General features: G+C 38.7%; 1 protein-coding gene across 1 annotated transcript in view; it reads right to left on the bottom strand.

Annotated features, from left to right (window-relative positions):
- Window positions 1-13633, bottom strand: part of PTPRQ (protein tyrosine phosphatase receptor type Q) — a 236930-nt gene that overhangs the window by 156567 nt on the left and 66730 nt on the right. The gene's annotated exons all lie outside the window — the stretch shown is intronic.

The raw sequence follows: 13633 nt of genomic DNA, 5'->3' as shown, positions 1-13633 counted from the left end.
TGATAGGTAACTTCAGCAAAGTCTCAGGATACAAAATCAATGTACAAAAATCACAAGCATTCTTATACACCAATAACAGACAAACAGAAAGCCAAATCATGAGTGAACTCCCATTCACAATTGCTTCAAAGAGAATAAAATACTTAGGAATCCAACTTACAAGGGATGTGAAGGACCTCTTCAAGGAGAACTACAAACCACTGCTCAATGAATTAAAAGAGGATAAAAACAAATGGAAGAACATTCCATGCTCATGGTAGGAAGAATCAATATCGTGAAAATGGCCACACTGCCCAAGGTAATTTATGGATTCTATGCCATCCCCATCAAGCTACCAATGACTTTCTTCACAGAATTGGAAAAAACTACTTTAAAGTTCATATGGAACCAAAAAAGAGACCGCATTGCCAAGTCAATCCTAAGCCAAAAGAACAAAGGTGGAGGCATCATGCTACCTGACTTCAAACTACACTACAAGGCTACAGTCACCAAAACAGCATGGTACTGGTACCAAAACAGAGATATAGATCAATGGAACAGAACAGAGCCCTCAGAAATAATGCCGCATATCTACAACTATCTGATCTTTGACAAACCTGACAAAAAAAAAGCAATGGGGAAAGGATTCCCTATTTAATAAATGGTGCTGGGAAAACTGGCTAGCCATATGTAGAAAGCTGAAACCGGATCCCTTCCTTACACCTTATACAAAAATTAATTCAAGATGGATTAAAGACTTAAATGTCAGACCTAAAACCATAAAAACTCTAGGAGAAAACCTAAGCAATACCATTCAGGACATAGGCATGGGCAAGGACTTCATGTCTAAAACACAAAAAGCAATGGCAACCAAAGCCAAAATTGACAAATGGGATCTAATTAAACTAAAGAGCTTCTGCACAGTAAAAGAAACTACCATCAGACTGAACAGGCAACCTTCAGAATGGGAGAAAATTTTTGCAATCTACTCATCTGACAAAGGGCTAATATCCAGAATCTACAAAGAACTCAAACAAAATTTACAAGAAAAAAACAAACAACCCCATCAAAACGTGGGCAAAGGATATGAACAGACACTTCTGAAAAGAAGACATTTATGCAGCCAAAAGACACATGAAAAAACGGTCATCATCACTGGCCATCAGAGAAATGCAAATCAAAACCACAATGAGATACCATCTCACACCAGTTAGAATGGTGATCATTAAACAACAGGTGCTGGAGAGGATGTGGAGAAATAGGAACACTTTTACACTGCTGGTGGGACTGTAAACTAGTTCAACCATTGTGGAAGTCAGTGTGGCGATTCCTCAGGGATCTAGAACTGGAAATACCATTTGACCCAGCCATCCCTTTACTGGATATATACCCAAAGGATTATAAATCATGCTGCTATAAAGACACATGCACACGTATGTTTATTGTGGCACTATTCACAATAACAAAGACTTGGAACCAACCCAAATGTCCAACAATGATAGACTGGATTAAGAAAATGTGGCACATATACACCACGGAATACTATGCAGCCATAAAAAATGATGAGTTCATGTCCTTTGTAGGGACATGGATGAAGCTGGAAACCATCATTCTCAGCAAACTATCACAAGGACAAAAAACCAAACACCGCATGTTCTCACTCATAGGTGGGAATTGAACAATGAGAACACATGGACACAGGAAGGGGAACATCACACACCGGGGCCTGTTGTGGGGTGGGGGGAGGGGGGAGGGATAGCATTAGGGGATATACCTAATGTTAAATGGTGAGTTAATGGGTGCGGCACACCAACATGGCACATGTATAGATATGTAACAAACCTGCACGTTGTGCACATGTACCCTAAAACTTAAAGTATAGTTTTAAAAAATTGTATTAAAAGTAATATGTGATTAAAGACATAAAATATATAAAAAAAATAAAACCATCAGGTCTGATGAGACTTATTCACTACCATGAGAACAGTATGGGGGAAACCGCCACAGGATTCAATTATATCCTACCAGTCCCTCCAACAACATGTGGAAATTATGGGAGATACAATTCAACATGAGATGAGAGTTGGGTGGGGACACAACCAAACCATATGAAATAGAGACCACGAGGCTGAGAGAACAGACTCTTCGTGACAATAAGATACCAAATTATAAACATGACATATGGCCATGTCAGGCAAGGGTTAAGACATGTATCCCCCCCAATCCCCACCCAAAACACACACTTAACCTATGCTCTAACTGCCATAGGTTTTATTTTTCTCTAGCAGTTAAACAAGCACTGGCCTCAAGATAAGCAATATTAAAACAATTGTAGCTCACCATCACACAGAGACTAACTGACCCCCTGTTCCACAAGCCATAATTACAGCTTTGATTGGACAAGATACTGATTTCAGTAACTTTCTCCTGATAAGACCACTGACCATGGACTGGTTCTGGCTAATTTACAGAGGCTGTGCACTTGAATGACTTTGTGTACTGAAAAAATCATTTGATGTATAGGACCTAATTGTAATACATTTAAATGTGAAGTCTCAACCCCAAAGTGAACATGGATCATTTGTTACATACATGTTTGTTCAATACACATGTGTCAGGACCACCTTCCTGAATATTCATAGCTCCTCCTGTAGCAGGTTGAATATGTATGTTTAGCTAACCCTTTCCGCATAAAGCTCCTACCCCGATCCCTCCTCCTTCAAAGTGCCCATCTCCGGTCTTTGCTGGAGGCACACTTCCCGGTCTGAGAGATGGCCACCTTGAAGGCTGTCATCCTTTAAAAGAAATAAAGTCTCCTTTCTAAATTTTTAGATTGTGAGATTTTTAAGTTAATAGCACTATTCTTGATTCAGTTCCTTCAGCTTTCTGAGATATTTTGTTCCCTAAGTCTGACATGCAAAGAAATCACAATCTCTCTCAGTGTTCTGCATTTCAAAAACTTGATGAGAAGATTGCCTAAATCAACAGTTAATAACTCAAGATTCAGACAAGTAAAATAAATGACTAAAAAGTTTGGTTTAAAATAAGGTTTAGTGGCAGGAAGTAAAAGTTCTCTATAATAAAAACTATAAAACATTGATGAAAAAAAGTGAAGAGGACACCAAAAAATGGAAAGCTATTTGATGTCATGGGGTGGAAGAATCAACATTATTAAAATATCCTATCTATACTACCCAAAGCAATCTACAGATGCAATGCAATCTCTGTCAAAATATCAAAGACATTCTTCACAGAAACAGAAAAAATATCCTAAAATTTATATGGAACCATGAAAGACCCAGAATAACAAAGCTATCCTAAGCAAAAAGAAAAAACTGGAGGAATCACATTATCTGACTTCAAATTATACTACAGAGTTATAGTAACCAAAATAGTATGGTACTGGCATAAAAACAGACACATAGACCAATGGAACAGAATAGAGAACCCAGAAACAAGTTCACATACCTACAATGAACTCATTCTTGATAAAGATGCCAAGAACATACATTGGATAAAGGACAGTCTCTTCAATAAATGGTGCTGGGAAAACTGGATATCCATATGCAGAAGAATGAAACTTGACCTCCATCTTTCACCATATACAAAAATTAAATCAAAATGGATTAAAGACTTAAATCTAAGACCTCAAACTCTGAAACTATTGCAAGAAAACGTTGGGTAAAATCTCCAGGATAGGCCAGGCGCGGTGGCTCACGCCTGTAATCCCAGCACTTTGGGAGGCCGAGGTGGGCGGATCACGAGGTCAGGAGATCGAGACCACGGTGAAACCCCATCTCTACTAAAAATACAAAAAATTAGCCGGGCGCAGTGGCGGGCGCCTGTAGTCCCAGCTACTCGGGAGGCTGAGGCAGGAGAATGGCGTGAACCCGGGAGGCGGAGCTTGCAGTGAGCCGAGATTGCACCACTGCACTCCAGCCTGGGCGACACAGCGAGACTCCCTCTCAAAAAAAAAAAAAAAAAAAAAAAAAAAAAAAAAAAAAAAATCTCCAGGATATTGATCTGGGTGAAAATTTCTTGAGTAATACCCCACAAGCATAGGCAACCAAAGCAAAAACGGACAAACAGGATCACAACTAGTTAAAGAGCTTCTGTACAGCAAAGAAAACAATCAACAAAGAGAAAAGACAACCCACAGAATAGGAGAAAATATTTGCAAACTATCAATCTGGCAAGGGATTAATAACCAGAATGCATAAGCAGCTCAAACAACTCTACAGGAAAAAGAACTAATAATCCAATCAAAAATGGACAAAATATTTGAATAGACATTTCTCAAAAGATGACATACAGATGTCAAGGGGGCATATGAAAAGGTGCTCAACATCACTGATCATCAGAGAAAGGCAAATCAAAACTACAGTGAGATACCATCTCACCCCAGTTAAAATAGCTCTTCTCCAAAAGACAGGCAATAACAAATGTTGGAGAGAATGTGAAGAAAAGGGAACCCTTGTACACTGTTGGTGGGAATACAAATTAGTAAAATCACTATGGAGAACAGTTTGGAAGTTCCTCAAAAAACTAAAAATAGAGCTAATGTAAAATCTAGCAATCCTACTGCTGGGTATATAGCCAAAAGAAAGGAAATCAGTATATGGAAGAGATATCTGCACTTACATGTTTGTTGCAGTACTCTTCACAATAGCCAAGATTTGGAAGCAACCAAAATGTCCATCAATGGCCGGGCGCGGTGGCTCACGCCTGTAATCCCAGCACTTTGGGAGGCCGAGGCGGGCGGATCACGAGGTCAGGAGATCGAGACCATCCTGGCTAACACGGTGAAACCCCGTCTCTACTAAAAATACAAAAAATTAGCCGGGCGTGGTAGTGGGCGCCTGTAGTCCCAGCTACTCGGGAGGCTGAGGCAGGAGAATGGCGTGAACCCGGGAGGTGGAGCTTGCAGTGAGCCGAGATCGCGCCACTGCACTCCAGCCTGGGCGACAAAGCAAGACTCCGTCTCAAAAAAAAAAAAAAAAATGTCCATCAATGGTTGACTCGATAAAGAAAATGTGGTACATCTATACACAATGGAGTACTATGCAGCAATAAAAAAGAATGAGATGCCATCATGGTCATTGTGTTAAGTCAAATAAGTCAGGCACAAATGACATGTTCTCATTTATTTGTGGATGCTAAATATCAAAACAATTGAATTTATAGAGATAGAGAGTAGAAGCATGGTTACCAGAAGCTGGGAAGGGTAGTGAGGAGGGGTGGGGAAAGTGGGGATGGTTAATGGGTATAAAAAAATAGAAAGAATGAATATGATCTAGTATTTGACAGTGCAACAGGGTGACTATAATAAATAATAATTAATTGTACATTATAAAATAACTAAAAGAGTATAATTGGATTGTTTATAACACTAAGGACAAATGCTTGAGGGGATGGATACCCCATTTTCCATGATGTTGTTATTACTTGTTACACGCTTGTATCAAAGTATCTCATGTACCCCATAAATATATAAACCTACTATGTACCTACAAAATTTTCTTTCAGTTAAAATGAAATAAGAGGGTGTGATGGGAACCACAGTAAACAACTAAGCAAATGCTTCAAATAAAAGACAGCCACCATTCAACTCTGCTGATTTTTTTTTTTGCCACAGAAAATATGGCAAAAGTGTTCTGATTTTTATAAGAAACAAAGGAAATTGAAGTTTTACAAGAGATCTACTCATTTTTTTAACACTGACAATCAATTCTAAATTTATGACCCACTTGCAAATCATGAGTGGCCATGGGCTTGACCTTGGCACTCAAGCTTCAGAGTGATTCAGAAAAATGACTATCAGGAAAGAGTTGAGAGAGAACATTGGTCAGAACATTGGTCATCCCACTAGAAACCTCATATTAAGCCCTAAAGAGCATTCATATGCTCTACCACTCCATCTATCTGTATTTCTTTCTTTCATCTTCCCAACCTAGCCTCAGTACTCCATGTCTATAATGCTACTTGTCAAACTCTTGACAGTCATTCCTGCTGCCTTCATACACTGCCTCCACCGAGATGCTCTCCTAATTCACAAATCTATCTTTACCACTTTTACTCCAAAATGGATATAACTTCAGAAAATCTGAAATGGCCCCCTTCCCATTCTGAGGATTGATCTATATTATATGCAGTAACCATGAGGTCATTTTTAACACGGTGAAAATCTTTTAGAAAACTTGGAGAAACTAGAGTAGGTATACTTTTTTAGGATTCAGAAGTCCATTTACAAAGGTAAGCTTTTATGTTACTGAGGGAATTATTTGACCAGTGATATTTAATAAAGAGCTGCTTTAGAATTATTTTGACTTCCTAATATATTCTTTGGCAAGTGTTTTTCAATTATTTCACATGGGCATATCTTATCTGCAATAAGACTTCAATCGTTTAAGGTGCTGTATGTTATATATCTCCCCACAGAGTTTAATAAACATTTGTCAGACTGTTTCAGAATTACCTCTCGTAATTACTACTAAGAAAATTGAGAAACATTTCAGAGTCAAGATTTGTATATAAGTCAGAACTTTCAGCATCACTTTCAGTCCTCAGTCTTTTAGCTATAGAGGGTATATTCTCTTAGAAGTTTCCTAAAGAAAGAATAAAACTACTGTTAAATTTTACTGACACATCTAGAAGTAAAAGTGCTAAACAATTACAAGTTGAATTCAAGAAAATAGTAAATAAATAAGTTCTACTGGAACATCATGCCTCAATTCAAAATGTATTAAAACAATAAGCTTACAGTGCTCCAATAGAAATCCATTTATTTAATGGTGGTTGTCCTAGGAATTCAAGGACTGTGTATCATTTGAAAAATATGTGTTATTTATCAATAACTGCAGGGAGGAAATGCTAGTTTACCTTCTTGATGGATGATAAAAGTTATTTTGCAAAGCAAACTTCAGAAGGAAAAATCATTTTAAAATGCAATGGATTAAAACAGATTTCTGAACATACCATCTACAAATCAAATGTGACTCATACAGTAATGGATATAAAATGGTTACACATTAACCCTCATGAGTTATTTTGTCAAGAAATATTCATGATAAAGAAAAAAGTTACCCAATATAACAAATGTAATAGGCAGCCTGCATTTTGAAGACACACTCAAAAAAAAAAAAGAAATATTCAGTCAGGTGTAGTGGCTCACGCCTGTAATCCCAGCACTTTGGGAGGCTGAGACAGGAGGATCACCTGAGGTCAGGAGTTCAAGACCAGCCTGGCCAACACGGCAAAACCCCATCTCTAGTGAAAAATAAAAAGAAATAAAAATAAATTAGCTAGGTGTGGTAATGCGCACCTGTAATCCCAGCTACTCGGGAGGCTGAGGCAGGAGAATCACTTGAACCCAGGAGGCAGAGGTTGCAGTGAGCCAAGATGGCGCCATTGCACTCCAGGCTGGGCAACAGAGCGAGACCCCCTCTTAAAAAAAAAAAAGGAAATATTCAAATAAATGTTTTTTATAAGAATTTGGTAATTATTGGAGCAGCTGAAATAATGGCAACTGAGAATTATGAGAGAACTATGGACTCCTGAAACAGGAATCCTGCTAACAATGATAGCTACCATTTATTAAGTACTTTACAGGAACCAAAGATAATTGAGTGTCAGAGCCAAGATTTAAACCCATGTCTCACTGACTAAAAACCCATGTGTATTACATTATGATACCTGCCTCCTCTCCCCAAAACTGATTATGGTAAGAGTCCCCAAAAAAGATTAGTGATCTCTAATGAAGGAATCCAGAATTATGACCATTCCCTTCGCTACACTTACTATACCTTACAGGGCTATTTCCAACTAAGGATGTTAGTAAGACACTAAAGTATGTTAGTAAGATACTAAAGCATAAAGCTTCCAGCAAGCATCTTAGTAAGACGATGCTGAAAATTTAAATATATGTGTATATTTAATTATATATATTACATATATATTATAGATAATATTCTTGACTATGTTAAGGTCTTTCTTCTTTTTTGTTCTATCTTTATGTAATCTTACTCTATTCCACTGAGTCATCCATTATCTGAAAATGCATCACTATTCTTATTGCAGAAATGCAATGAGAAAAAATATATATAACAATTATATATAATAATATGTAATAATTATATAATACCTAATGTAATATAATCACATATAATATATACATATACTTATATTGCATATATATCATATATAAAAATATATATTATACAAATATATATTTTGTATACAAAATATACAAATATATAAAAATATATATTTGTATAATATATATTTTTATATATATATACAGTTTCTAACTTAAATCATACTCTTCATTCATTCATCCATTGAACAAATATTAAGTTTCAATTATGTGCCAGGTAATAGTCTCTTTTAAATACCGCAATGAACAAAGTAAATTTTAAAGCACAGAGACAGAGAGAGAGAGAGAGAGAGAGAGAGAGTGTGTGTGTGTGTGTGTGTGTGTGTGTGTGTAAAATAAAGCCAAGTTTTACTGAGGGAAAAGTGTTTTCTACGTTCCATTTACACATCAAGAGTCAATCCTGGATTATTTGCGACCACAGAGTTTTATAATTAAGTAGTTATAATTAAATTAAGACCCTTGAGTGTAGAAAGGAAAGAGTATACGGAAGAAGGAAATTTCCATCGGTCAAAAGAAAGACAAAAGGAAAAATTTTGCACTACGAAAAAAGAGTGAGAGAAGTAAAAGGGCAAAGCCATCACACTGGAGTGTCCCAAGATCTTAGGGTAAGGGTTAAGTGGTGACAACACCTGAATAGATTTGGGAGAGAAATCCCAGTGTAAAGAAGACTTTCTTTTTTCTCAGGGTGGAGATAAACATGACAAGCCGCTTAGAAAATCTCTGTGTCTTTAATCCATCTTGAATTGATTTTTGTATAAGGTGTAAGGAAGGGATCCAGTTTCAGCTTTCTACATATGGCTAGCCAGTTTTCCCAGCACCATTTATTAAATAGGGAATCCTTTCCCCATTGCATGTTTTTCTCGGGTTTGTCAAAGATCAGATAGTTGTAGGTATGCGGCGTTATTTCTGAGGACTCTGTTCTGTTCCATTGATCTATATCTCTGTTTTGGTACCAGTACCATGCTGTTTTGGTTACTGTAGCCTTGTAGTATAGTTTGAAGTCAGGTAGTGTGATGCCTCCAGCTTTGTTCTTTTGGCTTAGGATTGACTTGGCGATGCGGGCTCTTTTTTGGTTCCATATGAACTTTAAAGTAGTTTTTTCCAATTCTGTGAAGAAAGTCATTGGTAGCTTGATGGGGATGGCATTGAATCTGTAAATGACCTTGGGCAGTATGGCCATTTTCACGATATTGATTCTTCCTACCCATGAGCATGGAATGTTCTTCCAATTGTTAGACCTAAAACCATAAAAACCCTAGAAGAAAACCTAGGCATTACCATTCAGGACATAGGCGTGGGCAAGGACTTCATGTCCAAAACACCAAAAGCAATGGCAACAAAAGACAAAATTGACAAATGGGATCTAATTAAACTAAAGAGCTTCTGCACAGCAAAAGAAACTACCATCAGAGTGAACAGGCAACCTACAACATGGGAGAAAATTTTCGCAACCTACTCATCTGACAAAGGGCTAATATCCAGAATCTACAATGAACTCAAACAAATTTACAAGAAAAAAACAAACAACCCCATCAAAAAGTGGGCGAAGGACATGAACAGACACTTCACAAAAGAAGACATTTATGCAGCCAAAAAACACATGAAAAAATGTTCATCATCACTGGCCATCAGAGAAATGCAAATCAAAACCACTATGAGATATCATCTCACACCAGTTAGAATGGCAATCATTAAAAAGTCAGGAAACAACAGGTGCTGGAGAGGATGTGGAGAAATAGGAACACTTTTACACTGTTGGTGGGACTGTAAACTAGTTCAACCATTGTGGAAGTCGGTGTGGCGATTCCTCAGGGATCTAGAACTAGAAATACCATTTGACCCAGCCATCCCATTACTGGGTATATACCCAAAGGACTATAAATCATGCTGCTATAAAGACACATGCACACGTATGTTTATTGCGGCATTATTCACAATAGCAAAGACTTGGAACCAACCCAAATGTCCAACAATGATAGACTGGATTAAGAAAATGTGGCACATATACACCATGGAATACTATGCAGCCATAAAAAATGATGAGTTCATGTCCTTTGTAGGGACATGGATGAAACTGGAAACCATCATTCTCAGTAAACTATCACAAGAACAAAAAACCAAACACCGCATATTCTCACTCATAGGTGGGAATTGAACAATGAGATCACATGGACACAGGAAGGGGAATATCACACTCTGGGGACTGTTGTGGGGTGGGGGGAGGGGGGAGGGATAGCATTGGGAGATATACCTAATGCTAGATGACGAGTTAGTGGGTGCAGCACACCAGAATGGCACATGTATACATATGTAACTAACCTGCACAATGTGCACATGTACCCTAAAACTTAAAGTATAATAAAAAAAAAAATTTAAAAAAAAAAAAAAAAAAAAAAAAAAGAAAATCTCTGTGTCGAGCAAGATGCAAGGGCTCCTCTAGCAGATCATCCAGAGCTACAGCAGGGTGTGGAAGTACCTTTCTCAAATCCTTCACACTGTAGATTGGTGCAGAGAAATCAGCTGGGAGTATCTAGCTACCTGAGGTTCAACACAGACATGCTAGGGAACCAGGGGACTAGAATAAGCCTTGAGGTTGGACCAAGGATAAAACAGAAAATAGGAACCTTTAAACTGGAAGCCGTGACTGCAAGTTTGTGCCAGAATGATTCCATAAAAAGGTCAGGTGACGTCTCTCACAATATTGATATGGGAGTGGGGGCAGGGAAGAGCTGGGTAGAGAAGGGCGGGTCTCTGCCTAGGGCCCCACACCCGGGCTTGTTTGTGCCCAGGGACCTAGATGAGGACAGGCATTTCTGTTTTCCCGCCTAAATGTTGCATTTCCCAACACCACCCTGGCCCACCACGCCCCCATCCTGTGCCTATAAAAATCCCAAGACCCTAACGGGCACACACACAAGCGGCTGGACATTGACAGGAACACGTTGGCGGAAGACACAACAGCTGGACATCAAGAGGAATGCAGCGGCCTAACAGCACACACTGACAGACGCCGCAGGCCAGCAGGCCATCAACCAGCGGAACAACGCACAGTTTGGCGGGTGAGGACGGAGGAGAGTCCGCTGCTGAGTGGCCCGACTCCAGGGGAAAACCATCTTCCCACTCCATTTCCCTCTGGCTCCCCCCTCTGCTGAGAGTTACCTCCACTCAATAAATCGTGCTCTCCAAGCCCACGTGTGATCCAGTTCTGGTACTCCAAGGCAAGAAACCCCGGAATACAGAAAGCCCTCTGTCCTTACGATAAGGCAGGGGGTCTAACTGAGTTAACACAAGCCCCCTACGGATGGCTAAACTAAAAGAGCATACTGTAACACACGCCCACTGGGGTTTCAGCTGTAAACATTCACCCCTAGACCCTGCCATGGGGTCGGAGCCCCACAACCTGCCCGTCTGCATGCTCCCCCTAGAGGTTTGAGCAGGGGGGCACCAGAGAATTGAGCCACACCCCCGTCGCACGCCCCGAGAGCAGGACAAGGGAACTTTTTCTGTTTCAATATCACGGATTTGAGATTCCCTCACCCCACTTTCATTGGGCTTCCCCTGTACCCAGACTACCTCAGAAAATGAGATAAGGATACCTCTTGAAGGATGAGAGAAAAAGTACAATTGAAGAGTTAAACTTTGAATTGATTGAATATTTACCCAAAAGAGACCGAATTAAACCCAGAGGGAATGAGAAATGAATAGTTTATCTAAAATTAGTGCTTTCATCAACCCTAGCATCATTGCAAAAAGCAAAAATAACCAGTTACAGAAAATAAAAGGTCATGTTCTATATGACATCAGAATTGTAGCATATAAAATTTGAGCCATGCTATATTCTTAAGAGGTGGTGTAATGTACATTGTCATTACTTATTCCTAACAAATCCTGGTACCTTTAGACATTTTGGAACTATAAATAGAAAACTAAAGTTATAGCTAAGTTCCTAGAACAGGAGGCTCCCATTGACATGGAGTTCATACCCAGAGAGAGAAAAACTGGGTGAACAGCATCCCTTAAAATGCTATCCAACCACATGTGTTTCTGTCTAGGTGTGTTATGCATTATGCTAGATATACACGGAAGCTCTAGGAAGGGAAGCATGATCACTGTATAGAAGAAAACAATTATTCTCATAATGCAGGGCTGAAAATCCCAGCCAGAAAAATCTTGATTCTCAATCTGTTTCATTTAAATTTTTTTCTAACTTAATCAATGTCATCAAATTCTAGTAGTAACCACGCTTGATTCAAAAATCTAGAAGTCATCTTTGATTCTTCTCTTTTTCTTATCTGCACAGCCAATCCGTCACCAAGTCCTGTTAGTTTTTCTTCCCAAATGTAGCTCAAAGCCGCCTACTTCTCCCCTCCGTTGCCACTACCATCTCTTTCCCAGACTACTAAAATAGGCTAGCATCCCTTGCTAACACTTTTGTCCCTGACAATTCATTCTTTATAAGGAATCTAAAGTGATTTAAATTATCTATGAACTCCCTTTAGAGTTAAAATGAAAACAAAATCCTTACCATGGCTTGAGTCCTGAACTTTATTTCCTGTCCCCACTGTTAACCTCCTCTGGTTCTCTAATCCCCAGCAACATTGACCTCCTTTCTGGTCTTCAAAGTGACAAGTTTTGTTTCCCCACAGAGCTTGTGCAGTTGGTATTCCCTCCTTCTTGAAAGTTCTGCCCTGTAGATTTTTACATGGCAAGAAGCTCTTTCTTGTCAACTGGATCACAGCTCAATGACACTTCTTCAAAGAGAACTTCCTGAAGCATCCCATCAAAAGTAGACCTCCTTCCCCCAACATTCCCTTGTTTGCTTGTTTATGGGTCTATAATCCAGTTATCTCTTGGGAGTGTAAGAGATACAAGACCCTTGAGGGCAACGGTCTTATGTGAGTCTTGTTCATGAGTATATAGGTATTCTATCAATATTGTTCAATGAATGAATGAGTGAATAAATAAATAGGGTAATGAAAAGGAATGGTAACCTTCTTCCCACTGCTTCCTTTTCACTAACTGGGAGTCAAGACACTCCCACTTTCGTCACGACTAGGCAAAGTCACTAGGAATCAGGCAACAAAGAAAACAAAAAATATAGTCTTAAAGTGAAATATGTAAAGGGGTTAAAGGGGAATTAGGGAAAGAAAAATCTTAACTTAGGAAAGAGAAGAAGAGGAGACTTCTTTAAAACATCATAGCATCTCCCTCAATGCTGGCCCTTCCAATTCAGAAATATAAAAGGAAATGGCTATGTTTTACGAAGTATTGTGTAAATTGTATTTTCTGAGTTGAAATATATGAAATCCACTAGGTAATGTGTTACCTAATTGGTGAATCTAAAGAGGATTTACATTACATCAAAGTGAAGATTTCAATCTACCAAGTTCTCATGAAGTAGTATAAGCATGCTAACTAACATGAGATACAATGTTGGATTTCATCTTTTTCACAACTGAAGGATAAACAGGTAATCAGGGTAACAGTGATCAGAAACAAAAT

This window comes from Gorilla gorilla, chromosome 10, assembly GCF_029281585.2.
Source record: "Gorilla gorilla gorilla isolate KB3781 chromosome 10, NHGRI_mGorGor1-v2.1_pri, whole genome shotgun sequence".
In the NCBI taxonomy this organism is placed as follows: domain Eukaryota; kingdom Metazoa; phylum Chordata; class Mammalia; order Primates; family Hominidae; genus Gorilla; species Gorilla gorilla.
The sequence above is the reverse complement of the archived record's forward strand: the minus strand, read 5'-3'. Positions and strand labels throughout refer to the sequence as shown.